The 15,231-nt window shown below is 42.7% G+C and overlaps 1 protein-coding gene across 1 annotated transcript in view; it reads right to left on the minus strand.

The window, feature by feature from the left end:
* Positions 1–15,231, minus strand: part of elp4 (elongator acetyltransferase complex subunit 4) — a 55,768-nt gene that overhangs the window by 17,138 nt on the left and 23,399 nt on the right. The gene's annotated exons all lie outside the window — the stretch shown is intronic.

The following is a 15,231-nucleotide window of genomic DNA, read 5'->3' on the forward strand; positions in this document are numbered from 1 at the left end:
TTGTAATGTGAACCCAGCTTGAACAGTCACAGCACAAACCAGACAAGTTTTGCGACCCAAAATAAATCAATTGATATTGGGTGTAAATAATATTAGTGATGCTAATAAGGAAAATAAGACATCTCTACAGAAAAGCATTTTTAAACTCTTTGCTGTCTTCTACTTCCTCATTTGGCTTACTTCTCTGTAAGCATACCAGGTGTGACATTTTGTTGTTCTTTTACACATGCTGATAAGTTCAGTTCATGACCTGTTGAAACAGGTATTTGCAAAGCTTGTTGTGTGAAAACAGGATTAGAATCCTGTCTGAGGTGGTAAATGTTTAAACTGCCAAGTTGCACAGAAATAACGCATCCTACATATAGATACTAACTATACAAATAGGAATACCTTTTTCTTTTTTCTTCCATCAATGAGGGGGACAAATGTTTAAAACTGTTGGAAAAGATGCACAAAATAGATGGAAACTTGAGAGGGTTATTTTAAAGCAGATTAACATTTTTAACACTATTAACACACATTGTAAACGCTTGTCATCTGTCCATCCATCCATTCAAGAGCCCCTCTGAATAGGCAGCCACACAATGACACAACTTAGACAAAACTTACTGCAACATTTGAGTGGCGGCAATTTAAAAGCAATTGGGTCAATGTGGCATATCACAATGTAGTCTTACAACCCCACATGAAGTCACAATCTCAGAATTAGCAGGACAAAAACGATGCATCCCAGTTATATGGGCCATATATGTTGGCAAACACACTTACTTCATCTGCCAAATCCCTAAATTAACACCTTTTTGGTGAGAAGGCTCAATTTGGAACACATCACACCAACACCACAGCTGGCATTCAAGGGTAAAATTAATTACTTCAGATACATGTGCTTCCTCTCAAAGTGGCAGACTTATTTGCATTGAGGAACATTCAGCAGAAGTAATCGATGCACACACAAAATACGGCCACCCAATGACCCCAGCCCCCCGTCTCAAAGTCTCTCCCCGTCCCCAAAGCCCTGACGGCTCAGCCATGCATGGAGGAACAAACACAGGTAGCGAGAGCAAATCAGACTGCAACAAAACATAGAAACATGAATGGGAAGCATTACAATGACGGGCTGGATGCAGGACAATGGGCCCGACATTAAACAAACGGCAAGTCCCAGGATGGGCTGCGGGAGTATGATACAGATTACAGGCACCTACTCCCTGCTTGGGGAACAGGGGAGAGGGAGAAAAAAGGACACAATATTGCAATCTGACAGCTGACGTCTTCATATAAATGTATGAATTTACATTCCAATTAGAGGAAATTTACATCTTAATCACAGAGAGCAGTGTGTCGGTCCCTCGGTTAGTGTGTTGCTACGGTAATGAGGTGGGATGCTGCTGTGCTCTCTCATCCAGACAGTGATCTGTCAGCAGACGACACCTCCCTGTTATGAGGGAGCTGCACCCTTAAATGCAACCGCCGCCACAATCCGGTAATATCCGTCGAAATCTGTCTTAAATACCAACAAGGTGTGAGCTGCCACCCGAGAATAATACGCCAAATATGGAGTTTGAAAAACATCAAACATATCTTAAATACAGTGCACTGAACCAGGAGTGTCTTTAACTGTCACTCAAGTGACAAGCTTTCAGTACTCTATGGCGTTCCATTTCTAATTTCCATACTAATAATGGGTATATTATCCTTAATGGTTTGACTTTGTTTTATGGCATTTGAAATGGATGGTGAAGCCGTCTGTGGAATTACTCAAACATATCATGTCATCGGATCACATGCTGCTCTGGTGCTGCTGACAAAAGCAAAGTGAATTGGCGAGATGGAAGGATTGTGAATGTATCATCAATATCGTTCAAGTCATCGTTTTCATCAATGTAAATCATAACGTCCAAGCTCAACCTCAAGCACAGCAGACAATGAGTTGGTCAGAGGGTGTGAAGAAAGGCAGACGAGTGCAGATAGTTGAGCGGAGCCAGTTAAAAGTCTGCTGAAAGAAGAGCTTCTTGTTCAAGTTTGTAAAGTCTATTTGAGGACGCTTGTTGTGGTTTAGTTCAATTAGCAGACAAGAGCTGCTGGTCTGAGGTTTTGGAAGTGAAATCAGATGAGCCTCAGGCCTGGGCCGGGTCCTTTTATACACCCACAACAGAAACGTAATCCCTGACTGATATCAATTTTTAATTAGTCCAGAAAAGGCAGCGTTTAATGAAAACTTCAGCACAGAAACTTTGCTGAAACAACTTCCATCCAGTGAAATCATTTACTTGTAGAGCAGAGCACTGATTGCTGACAATGCAATCAGGAGGAGCAGATTAGCTACCACCACATAGGAGAGCACATAAATCAGTTTAACACAGTCCTTTGCCATCTTCACGCTTGACTTTAATACAGGGATGTGTGAACAAAAAATTGGAGGTAAATGAGGCATGGCTTCTTTATCACCTACCTCGTAGCCAATCAAGCCTCTCCCGTCAGAGACACTGCTCTAATGGCTGATATCTATGGAAGCAGCCTATTACTGGATACTGCCTGTAATTAAGACAAGTCAGATTACACCAGGCCAGTGCCTCCTCTCTGATATGTAGGCTGCCATTAAGGCCAGACGTGGCGATGCACTTGGGCACCACATTGAGAAAAGATAGAAAGCTCCTTTGGCTAACAAAAAAAGTAGGTTTTCACATACAAGGAATCTGCCTTGGTAAATTGGTCCATAACAATAAAAAGTATGTGAAAAGTCAAGGAGCATAAAATACTAAAATTACAATAACACATGAAAAATACTATAAAAACAGGTACAAAAAGATGATTATCTCAAGGTCCAGTGTATAGGATTAAGTGGTTTCTAGTGGCGAGATTGCAACCAACTGAATACCCCTCACTCACCCTCCCCTTCGTTGGCTGCAAATAACACAAAAGGCCCACTTTAAAGCCAGTGTTTGCTTTGTCTGTTCTGGGCTACTGGATGCATCCAAATGTCTGGACTTTACCACACTTGCAGACATGCAGACTTTGTGGGCGTGTTCGCAGGAAGTATGCAGGTGCTGAACCCACAATTAATCCGGTCCACAAGGGCCCTCAAACAGACTTCACTGATTTCACGACCCACAAGTCATTACAATACGGACGAGAAGTAGAACTTGCTATGAATGTTTAAAACGTTATTAATACATTGAATTGTGTGCTCTAGAAATAATAGTCAACCACATCATGATACAGAAACATGTCGACATGAAGGCTGCAGAAGCAATCAAAATGCATTTTATTTTGTAGTCTTTAGGTCTGTCTATCAGTGGCTTGTATTAGCCTTGCAGTCTCAAGCCCTTACAGACTTGATGTGATGACAGTGAACACGTCACAGGAGGATTCAGCCTAGCCTAAACGCTCATTCTAAGGTAACCAAAGCACAACGATTCTTCTTTCAGGCGATTTTACACTAAAGAAAACAGAATTATGAATTTTATATTCCATTTCTGCCAATACATCTCCCTAAATCGTACACAGCGGACCTTCAAATGAAAGAGCTGCAAAGTTTTGCAAGAACACGCAAAAATATTGACCAGGGAACGTGCAAAATGGGGTGATATGTGGGGCGGGTCTGGGATTCCACTTTAGCCTGCAGGGTGTTTGGAGAGGATGCCGGGAAGCTGCACACACCCCCTTTGGCACTTATCTTGCATATTCTAACATCACAGATTGATTCCCACAGCAGCGCTGCTGTGTCTTTGCACTTCTGTCCGACCATCCAAATGAGATGGCCTATCTTTTTTTTATTTTATTTTTTTTGCTAAACCTCCAAATGAGGTTGAATTTAGCTTCCCCCTGCTTTAGTTCACACTGATTACAACATCTTAAAAAAGGCACCAGCTTATAAATTTGTGACTGGCAGCAAATGAGGTGAAAAGGGTGAATGTGAAGGCTGTTCAGTTGGGATAAGGGCCCTAAATGTAGGGAGAACATCACTCTTAAAAAGCTCACTATGATTAAAAAAAGAGGAGAAGAGGCAGGGAGCCTCTGACAAAAGAAAGAGTGAGAGGGAGCGCGAGTGAGTTTGAAATGGGAAAGCACTTCCTTCTGTACACAGAGTGACCTTGCTAACACTCTGCCTACTCTAATATTCACCACTACACATGCTTTTGTGCGCCATTCCTCGCCCATCTAAGCACGCAAACCCCTTCTCTCAATGCACACACTACTCATTATACAATTTCACTTGCCGGTTATTCAAGACTTGCACACGCATTAACACTCTAGCAAAGACTCAAAGTTACGCACACACACACACACACACACACACACACACACACACACACACACACACACACACACACACACACACACACACACACACACACACACACACACACCAAGAAGTGTTATCTATTGAGGGGTGCGAGAAATTCACTGTACTGATTTAATTATAATTTTGTGCATTACATCTCCCGTCTCCTTGCAAGACTTCTGCTGATGCAGAAAGCTCAAACGATGACTGCTGAATGTCAGAGTGTTTTTAAGGATGTGCATCAAAGGAAGTTGTTAACTTTCATGTCCTATGAGATTCATCTAGAGAGGGACGTTCAGTGGGATCTTTCCTCTTGCTGAGGTAAGCAGGTTATTTCTGATATGAGCAAATGAAGTTGCTCTTCTTTAAACTTTGCAACAGAGACATAAAATATTCCCATCACACCTTTGAGCGAACAAACAAAACAGAAGCTCTTCAAACTTTTTGATCTCAGCAATTAAGCTGAGGTGTATGGTTGTTTTGCTTTTTCTCAAATTAAGTAATAAAACAATGTTTAGGAGACTTATTCCAAAGGCATTTAAGGATACACTACCAGGATTAAAATGCATGCTCACACATGCACACAGATACACACACACACACATGCATGCACACACTCGCATTCAGAGTGGGTGATGAAGCAAGCGCACATGACGTCCCCATACAAACAGTCTGTCTAAGTGAGCGTACAACATCAGGCCATCAGATCACTTCCCTCTCCAAACATGAAGCCTTTAATAGATGTGGAACTCCAGGCCCTGGATCTTTTCACACCACTGATTCGCAACTCAAATAGAAGAACAGGAGGTAGAGGATGACAGAGCAAAATAAATAAATAAATAAATAAAACAATGAAAGAGACTCAACACAGGGCAAATATATTTATGATGAGGGGATCATGCTCAAAGATACCTGATTTGATTTGATTCATTCAAATTATTCTAGACTTGACATGAAATATACTTGTCTGAGGAAAAAAAAAAAAAGATTCATAAGAATCCTCAGACTAACATATGGAGTAACCTTTGTGGCCTTCCGGGACTTGGGGGGGAGGTTGGCGGTGGGGTTACGCGGGGGGGTCTAACGCTCCGAGGACCGTAGGCACGCTAGGGAGAGGTGAGCTGTCACCCCCCATTACGATCACTGCCTGAGCTCAGAAAGGGGGAGGGGTAGGAGGAGAGCAGGCAAAAAAAAAAAAAAATACTGGTTCCTCGCTAACCGCCATCTAGAGCCATCCCCGGGCCTCAGAACCCTCAGTCTACAACTGCCTCCTGGGAAACACTTGCACGCAAGTCCTCCTCATCCCTGGCTAGCGGTGGGGCATAATGTGTGTGCGGGGGTAAAGGGAGGGGTTTCTGTGTGTGGAGTTGGGCTGTGTAAGCAGAATGTATGGATTTTGCGTAACAAAAGGACAACTGTGCATGTTTTCTTACTTGCTTCAGAGTGAGGGGATACACTGATATGCATTTGGGTTGGATTAATAAAAGGAAGTGTTGAGAGAGAGAGGGAGAGAGATAGAGAGAGAGAGCGTCTCAAGGTTAAAATGAGGGCAAAGAAAAGGCGAGAGGCATTTCAGGGGCTCAGTGGGATGAGTCTCCCAGAAGAAACGCTTTTGATAATCAATAACTGCCAGGATTTGTATACTTCAAAAAAGATTTCAAAGTCATTTTTAAAATCACGTCCATGGTGTCAGTGAAACGGCATTAAATAAATAATACCGGCATGTCAGTCCGAGCACAGTTAAGAGGCATGAAATGTTTTTAGCTAATTATGTGACGCATAACATGCTGCAATATTATATGCCAGTGGATAAGACGCTTGCCTCAGATTTGACCTTTTGCTGCCTTTTGTGTGAGTTTGGGTGAGCACTGCTTAGGCGCATTCTGTTCCCCAGATCCCACTCCTAACACCCCTGTCACTCATCATCACTCATCATTGTTGGGGACAAAAGGAAAGTTTGGTTAAGCCACACACTGGAGTATTCTCCCACCCAGTGCCTCCCCCCACCTTCACACATTCACGTGTGTGTGTGTGTGTGTGTGTGTGTGTGTGTGTGTGTGTGTGTGTGTGTGTGTGTGTGTGTGTGTATGTGTGTGTGTTAGGTAGCGCACACACACAAAATGTGAATGCACACAGAAAATTGTTCTATTTTTGCTGCATAAACACAAGACCACTGACTCACGCATGCACCCTAATTCATGGATGGGGTCGCAACATTTTTGATAGGGTGCCATCACCTTGCCCTCTAACTTGCCTTTTGAAGTGCGGCTTGTCCTTCGAATGGCCTTCTGACTCATCTGCTGAGTGTAATTAAAGTCTATTCAGGGCTCTATGTGTGTCCTAACTATCCTCCATCATCTGGCCAGGCCTTTCAATAGCCACCTGTGAACTCTGAAGGACAGCGACACTTGCCCTCATAAAATTCATGAGCGCCGCTACATTCAGCGGACGGCCAACTTCTCTCAATGGCCAACACCACTTTAAATAACTCGGTGTTGACTATTGGGTGAATCCTTTTTAAATACAACCATATTCACAGTAGCAGGGGTTAAGTAGCTCCCATGATTAGCTGAAACAAATGCCTTTATGGTGTGCTTGGAGATAAAGAGAAAGAAGGAGGATCAAGAGACCCAATTTGTTTTCGCCAAGCAAAGACTTATTGAGGGATAGCTGACAGAAGCATTTGGTAAAAGGCTAAGTGTCCAACTAATCTGGCATCTCTAAGCCTACTTTTTTGTGATGCAAACAGATGAATGAAGTAAGCACACAAATTCTGTTGTGAGTGGTCCAGAAAAGATGGACTCTTAACAATAAAAATGTCTCTTTATGTGGACAGACAAAGATAGTACTACTTTTCTGCCATTTATACCATTTCTTGGCATATCCAGGTTTATTCCAGACGGCAAAAAACCACATGAAATGTGATTTTTGCAAACCAGATCCAAACCACATTGGGAGGTGGCAACGCGAGTCTCTTACAACAAATCTAGAGTCACAGAATCATCAGAGACGCTGAGCAGAATCCATGCTGCTACTGGCACAGCGGTATGGGAGACAACACAATAAACGATAGTCCGTGGACCGTCAAGCTGAAATAAATTGAGATTAGAAAATGAGAACTTGATTGTTTGACAGGCAAAATCATGGATCCGATTTGTCATGATTCCATGGGTGTACATAGTTACTCATGCCTATGTCAAATAGGTTGGCGATGTCTGAACCAGAAAATCAGATCCGATCACTTTCAAATAATAGTGTGGACAGCCTGTCTTAAAGATCTGATTTGCGAGACAAATCTGATTTTCCTGCAATCTGACCAAAGCTTTAGTCTCGAGTTACTGCAAAGTGAGAGACAAGTTTGAGCACATTTATAGAGCAAAATAAGAGTTTTATCAAGGGTCATAATGCAGCAGCCATGGAAGAACCATTAGTAACAGCCATGTGAGTAATTAACTATTTAATAAAACACAAAAATGATTTGTCAATAAAAAGTGATCCCAGAAAGTCGCAGACACTTGGGAATTGAGTTTTACCCTCCTAACTATTTTAGAAAACAAATGTTGAGTAAACAATGTGAAAATCGGTCAAATTATCTGTGTTTTCAAATGTATCCACACTACAAGCAGCACAACATACATAAACACTGAGCAGACACAGAGAAAATACATACACACACTCCTCCTCCTGACCCCCCCAGGACACTGAGCAGTGAGAGTGTGGGAAAGTTATTTTTAGGACCCAGCAGAGAGCCTTCCTGAGTTTGATGCTCCTGCTCCGGATCAACATTCCACCTTTGAACCACTCCGACCATGAAGCTGTTTGTGCCCATGGTGGCAATTTTAACTTTCTCCGTGGACCAACAGCAGCGAGGGGACGGTTTCAATTTGGCTGGTTTGGAAGTAAATCTGGTTTAGAATCACATCAGGCAAAAGAGGACAACCTCTGCCTTTTGACACTGTTTAGCCAAGTCTCAATAACAACGTAAACTTTGTGTTGGTGCAGTTTTAGAACGGACACTGTTTAGAGTGCAGAGTATCTGGAGTCTTGAGCACTTGAATGTCCTGACTTTCAAATACCAACATGCAGATTTTTTAAAAACAATGCAGATGTTCTATTTCGTGTAGTCGAATTTGCAGAATGACTAATTACCACCGCCTAGGAGGTCATGTTTTTAGCCTTGACCATTGGTTGGTTGGTTGCTTTGTCAGCAGAATCACACAAAAACTTTTCTAAGAAACTTGGATGGAGGATGGGTCTAGGCCCTGAATAGACCCCATTTACTTTTGGTGTGGATCTGGAAAAAGGGACAATTCCAGGTTTTTGTTTCTCACCGTCTTTAACATTGCAAGATAGGGTATTTTCATTAATGTCTCGGAGAGTAATGCATGGATCTTAATGAAAAAAAAAATCAGGTGTACTTGGGTAGCTGGTATGTATGAATGACTACAAAAGGGGACTGTTGGGCCGTGGTGGAGGTATGCACTCTCCTGAAAATGAGTTTCTATTTACAACCAAGTCCACCTAAGTTTGTACAAACAAGGATCAAAAGAAACTGGTGAATTATGGTTGACTGTGAGGAAAAACAATAGAGTTTTTACACAGGATTCACAGTGAACCCTTTTATGAATCTTGCAAACAGTTTTTAAGACTCGTGCTAAAGTGCATGGACCTTAGGCAAATGCAGACACTATTGTCTAAAACCTTAGAGATAACAATAAAATGAATCAGAAGCTAAGGATACAGTGAAGACCCAGTTTATCAGCACCAGGGGGGCTATGGTTCCCCAGTCACTACCATTATGCTAATGGTAACCCTTTCTGAACACACATACCCTATAGTACCACAAGACCCCATGGATGTAGGGTGGCATGTAAGCTACAGCCTCTTTCCCCTCTTTCCCTCTAATGGGAGCTGAAGACAACTAGGGCTACTTTAATCAGGTCTGAGTCCAATGTAGCCAGTCTAGTCTGATGGGGGCTGAGTGGTGCATGGACTATGTTAAGGGTTCACTGCTCACTGATGAAACAGCTTCACTTCCAGGGCGGGTTCAGGCAGCCCACACTCTTACTCAGTCTGGCAGGAGGAGCACATATGCCCTGTTTTGTTTTCCTTTAATACTGCCTGTTTGCAAGAAACGTTTCGGCATTGTGTTGATATAGTATAGAGGGCAGCACATTTGGCAAAGTCCCAGATATTCTCTTACTGAGCTTTGACCCGACTACAGCAAACACAACTGCTGCTACTTTTTTCCCCTAGGCGTTTGACAATACAAAAAACTCACTGGGGACTGTTTTAGCCAGTGTCCTTAATGATTTCTGAACCTTGACCTTGTCAGAACAAGCTCATCCTCCACGCCTTGACTTCACATCAGATCACCAAGCTACTGTAGAGGGCCAAATTTGCACTTCAAGCAAATATTTTTTGCATTTGGCATTAGTGACATGGGTTTTGTTTTCTCAATCAGTACATTTAACAAAGATCAGCATTTAAAGGTAGGGAAGGCGGTTCTGGAGAAAGATAGTTGATTGTTGAGTCGCATTCCCAGATCGTCAAATATCAACGCTTTGGGTTGGCATTTGGCCTGAAATTCTAACCCCAAAGCGTTGGAATATCGCATTGGACCTGGGAATGAGGCCTTCCATACCTTTAAGTAGTCAACAAACAAACCAAAAAACATGCACACATTTGCAGACAGATCTCCCCACACACCCAAGACCCAGCATAGAGACCTTACAAGCTGGGCCTTTTCAAACACACATGCACATTTGCGGAATAGATAAAATCCCTGATAAATAATAGATGCAAATCTGATGTATGTTGTGAATATTGTTCAGCTGTGGGGTCCGATCGCGTGCCACAGACTGGCCTGCACCGGGCTCTCTCCCTCACTCTTTGTCATACACGCACAGGCCATAAGCACACCTCATTCCAAAATGCGACAGAGGCTGGTGTGCACCAAGGGAGGAAGTATAAATTATTCAATTGGAATATTATTCCAAAAGGTCCATTCCCATCTGATCGTGATTCCCAAGACTGATGTAGGAATCGCAGGCAGATGTATGGAGAAAACATTTTTTATGCCAATAATAGGTTCAGGACACCCAATAAGCCTATTGCTGTATTTAGTTTACTCACAGTCTGCGAAAAGTCGTTGTGATCCACTAATGGAAGTAAATATTAAATGACCCAGTTCAGTTCTTTCTCCATATGAGTTCTTTTCAACATTGGCCATTCTCTGATCTTTAGTACCAAGCATTATTCAAGACATGGGGATGCAGATATACGACCAGGCATGGAATACAAACAAACATATAAACAAATACACAAACAAGCCCTGAGGACTGGCTCTCTGTCTAACTCATTCTGCATTCCACAATTCTTTCTTTCCCTCCCTTTTTATTTCTCTCTCAATAAGACGGTTTGGTGCCTCTGAGGAAAAGCCCTCATTTTAATTAGACCTGACCTGAGAATCACTTAACTGCTTCTCTCCGCTTATGCCTCCCCCCTCCTCTCCAAGCCTTCGCTCTGTTCCTCACATAGGTCCATTAACACCCTTCCCTCGGCACCCACAGGCTTCAACAGGGGGCAGACACAGGCGTTGTCTTAAAGACGTTTTGAGGACATGCCAAGAAACATTAACCTACTCTACACACCTCCCTCGGACTCTTTGAGTTCGCCTTCCTCTTCTCCTAAAGTCTTCTATTCAGTAGCATCGACATCAGCTTAAAAATTTACTCAGCTGGTTGGTGCCAAATTCTTATGATGTAGGATGGAAGGTCATTGGACAGCTCGAGATGTTTGTAAGATTGCAGAGGTGGTCGTGTGAGGCTTAATAAATACAGTGCAAAGCCTTTTAATGGCACTTATTTGTGGTCATTCAGACCGATAACAGGCTGTTAAAACAGCCCAGTGGTTGCACTGGTGAGGACGAAAAGTCCAGTTTGAGTAAAAGTCCTGTGAGTTTGAAGGCATATCCAATGTCAAAACACTGCAAAACAGTTCAAAATAAGGCCGGTTGTTACAACTCACTTTAGCAATATCACTGTGGCAATTGCTTTGTCTTTCACTGTGGCAAATGTGAGGTAAACAGTGTTTATATTACAAAGTAATCTACAAGGAACATGTGCTCACATACGTTTGTTTGGCCGCCTGCTGCACTGCATTGAGCCTTTTCTGGACGACCCTGTGATTTTTGCAGAGCCCTTTGCGTTTGGTACCCCCACTGCGATGACAGAGATAAATGAGGGGGCTGCATTTTTTCATGCCAGCGTAAAGTCGGTTTGAACTCGCCTTTATTCAGCATGAAGCCTGATATATAGAAGCTTTCAGAAAATTTGCTGTTTCCCCATTTGTAATTCTGGCTTGGATGTTGGTGTGAATTGTATTTATAAGTCAGAAACTGTGAATAACAATAACTCCTTTGACCCTGGCCCAGGATCTACATCACTTATCACTGACACTCTCCATTGACTTAAATGACACAAAAAACAGAAGAAAATCATTTAAATAAAACTGAAAGTTCTCAACACTACACACGTTTCCTTTAAGCATGTCTACAGACAACACAGCCATCCAACAGAGCTCATCAGTGCAACAGACACCTCCAAATAGCCTCTCCAAGAGATGACTAATTTGACACAAATCCCCGTCTTATACTGTATTTGACCCCGTGACCTGCTGCTGGCACCCCAGTTCCCCACAGGCACATTGCCTGTCAGTTTAAAGGGTCAACCAAAGGTAAGGAGAATGTAATTGCGTGCCATCTGCATTCTTCAGAGCTTCATCTTCAAAGCATCTTGCATTGTGAAACTAGTGACAGAAGCCTGTGTCAGCTTAATATGACTGAGTGAGAAAGTTCTCACACACATAGCGTGACACATGTGTGCATGCGTGTGTTTTCTCAATAAGCATGTGCTTGTGCCGCTGCGTGAATGTCAATATCTCTATGTGTGGGAGTCAGCAATGTTTGTGTATGTGTCTATGAGTATGTGTTAATCTTGTCTAAACACCTAACACTCCCCTACCTGCTCAGACAGGGCCATGGGTTAATTCTGGCTGCAGGCGTCATGGCTAATAACTGCTCATCAGCCGCAGCTTGAACTCTTGTAAACGTCAACTGTTACTGTGGTAACCTTATCACGGAACCAACAGAACCTGAGTGACTGCGCTGAGCGTGGGGTTAAGAATACATGTAGGAAACCTTTGTTTTTAATAAAGACAAATAAATTATTACAAATGACTGAATAAAAGAAGAATGTCATCATTGACAAAACAAAACTCTTTGTGTTGGCAAACAAACACTTTTCCGCGTTCCTGAGGAGCTCGGTGATAGGAGCATGAGTCACACAGCAGTTAAGAAATTAGTTACCAGCATGACTCCATGCACAGTTGGGGTGACATGTAGCTGCCTGACCCAATAGGTGAGAAGCTAGTGCTGTCAATCACTTGTCAGTCACCGCCATCCTATTACAAATTAATCCAAAGAGATGATAACACAGAGCAAGGCTGGATTTTCTGTATTTAAATTATAGAAAAGGAGTCAAAAGTTGAAAGCAGCAGGAGAGGAGGTCTCTCACTACCACAATGGACGTGTGGGAGAAGAAAGACTGCGAGGACAGTGCAAAAAAACTCAGCAAGAGAATGTTGTAATATGTGGCCCCGGGCAGAGGAGTCCTGTAGCTTGAGTAAATGAGGTGATTAGCAGGGATGGTGTGAGCTGTCACACTTCAGACACTGGGCTGAGAATCCAATCATCATCTCATGTGTCAATCAGTGGCCCACCGAGGCAGTTGACCAACAGGTCAAACACAGTATACGATGAGCCACGTAGTCGAGAGCGCAGCTGCAGTCCTGCATGCAGACTTATACACGGGTATACTGATACAAACTAATGCCCCTGCAACAAGAGACGTAGAGCCAACGTGCACTCATACCTTTGTGACATCTCCATCTGAGGTGATGTACAAATTAATGACAGCCAATCATGATGCCAGAGAACACAACATGGGAACATAATAGTGTACAACAATGACTAATCCCTGTTTTGATTGATTTACTGCATGACTGGTGATATGATACAATGTTCTCTGGGAAATTCCCTGACACATAGCAACGTGTAATGGCCAAAAATTGTGATTGACATTTCATATTATGTGCTCTCTCATGTCAGCCATCACGGTCATTTTAGAATTTTGAAAAGATTTATGTGAATATCACTCTGATGTGTATAATGGCAATACACGAGTATGGTTACCATTCAACAAAAAACTCCAATAAAGCTCCTTAAACAAGGAAGGCAGACAATGCTCGAACTTTACAATGTGCTACTGGGATATATGGCATAGTGTCCAGGCCCCACAGAGCTACAGGGATGGTCTAGGCCTCGGCCCCCTGGCCTGCCCAATACAGAGGCCTAATTAAAAGACCACTGAGGATAACCACCTCGACTTTTACAGACCTTATAAATCTATACTGGAGTGGCCTATTCAGGGGGTCAGAGAAAGGAGGAGGGAGCGGGCCAATGCAGACAGGAGAAAGGGTTAGAAAGATGGTGAGGGCTGGCAGAAAATGAGATGGGGTTGACTGTAGGATGTGGAGAGGGGGGCATTCCTCTCCTCCCCCTCACCTCCTGCCTGAGACAATAGGACTCACTAAGAGCCAGGGACCAGAGGGTGTGATAAGGTAATGATAATGTAATGAGGACCAATCATGAGCCTGAGCTAAGAGGAGGGCCCCTTAATTTGTGTCTAGAGTGGTAGTTCAGTGACAGATTGATTGCTCTGAGTGAGAGTGATGATGTGACACATGCAAAATGGATGCTTCATTGACAGGAAGAAAAAGAGAAAGGGGATGAGAAATCATAAATCAAAATGAAAGAGGAAAGCCCATACAATCCTATGCTGCATATATGCCCTATATACTCTATATAGGACCAAAATGGTAAAGCTAATCAAATGTTTTTTAGCTATAAGGCGCAATGAAAATAATTTATTTATTTCTGCCCTCAGACCTCACTCCAATGAGTCTGAGGTCCTTTGGATATCAGACTTCATCATTTTTAGACTAAAATTAGTGCGTATATGCAGGTTTTTTAAACGCAGGTTTGAGATCGACTCCATTACTTCCTGTTTTTTTTCCTTGTGTATAGGGTTCTTCGTCGCAAATGTGCTGGAAAAACATCATATCATCACATCAGATCATATACCTACAAAAACTTGTTTTAAAAAGTCTTAAAAACATTCTGAAGTAGACACATTGTTTATTTTGGATCTGATGATGGAATCAGCCAAGGAGTGAGACATCTTGCTCATTTCTCATCTTTGTTTTGATTTGCACAAGCCTGGTATCGACCATGCAGCTGCCAACTTGCCGGACTTGGGTACTGATCTGTCCCAGTGGTTACTTTTTTGATATCTTTTACTTCAGTTTTGCTTTCAAACTCAACGCCGACTGAACGATGTTCAAGTGCCGCTCGAAAAGAGACGAATGGAAAAGTATTTACAAGCCAGCATCCTTAACTTCAACATGTGCCTGGAAAAGGCAAAAATCAGTGTGTCCACCCGGGTGTTTGTGAGATGCATGCATATGTGTTTCGGCTGATATATCAATATTGGAATTTTCTAATATCAGAATTGGCCCTGAAAATGTGTATTTGTCGAGCCCTAGCGATAGCTATGCATACAGTCAGCATGGTCCCAAGTTTTAGTGTTTGCTTGGACGTCCACATAAGAGTCTAAGTGGGCCCTCCTCAACATGGGAGGATAACATTTGGAGCAAAATGGACTCTAGCGGACACATGGATGCATATATTATGACTTTGGATTAAGGAATTGCCGCTGTCTACTCCTCCTTTATCATAACAGGTCACTGCTGTTGCCTGCTGGGGAGTGAAAAAACAGCGACTTGCTAGACAAAGTAAGCAGCACCTCCTGTACATATCTGTACAT

The sequence above is a fragment of the Pagrus pagrus genome, assembly GCF_965226575.1.
Source record: "Pagrus pagrus genome assembly, chromosome: 1".
NCBI classification, from domain to species: domain Eukaryota; kingdom Metazoa; phylum Chordata; class Actinopteri; order Spariformes; family Sparidae; genus Pagrus; species Pagrus pagrus.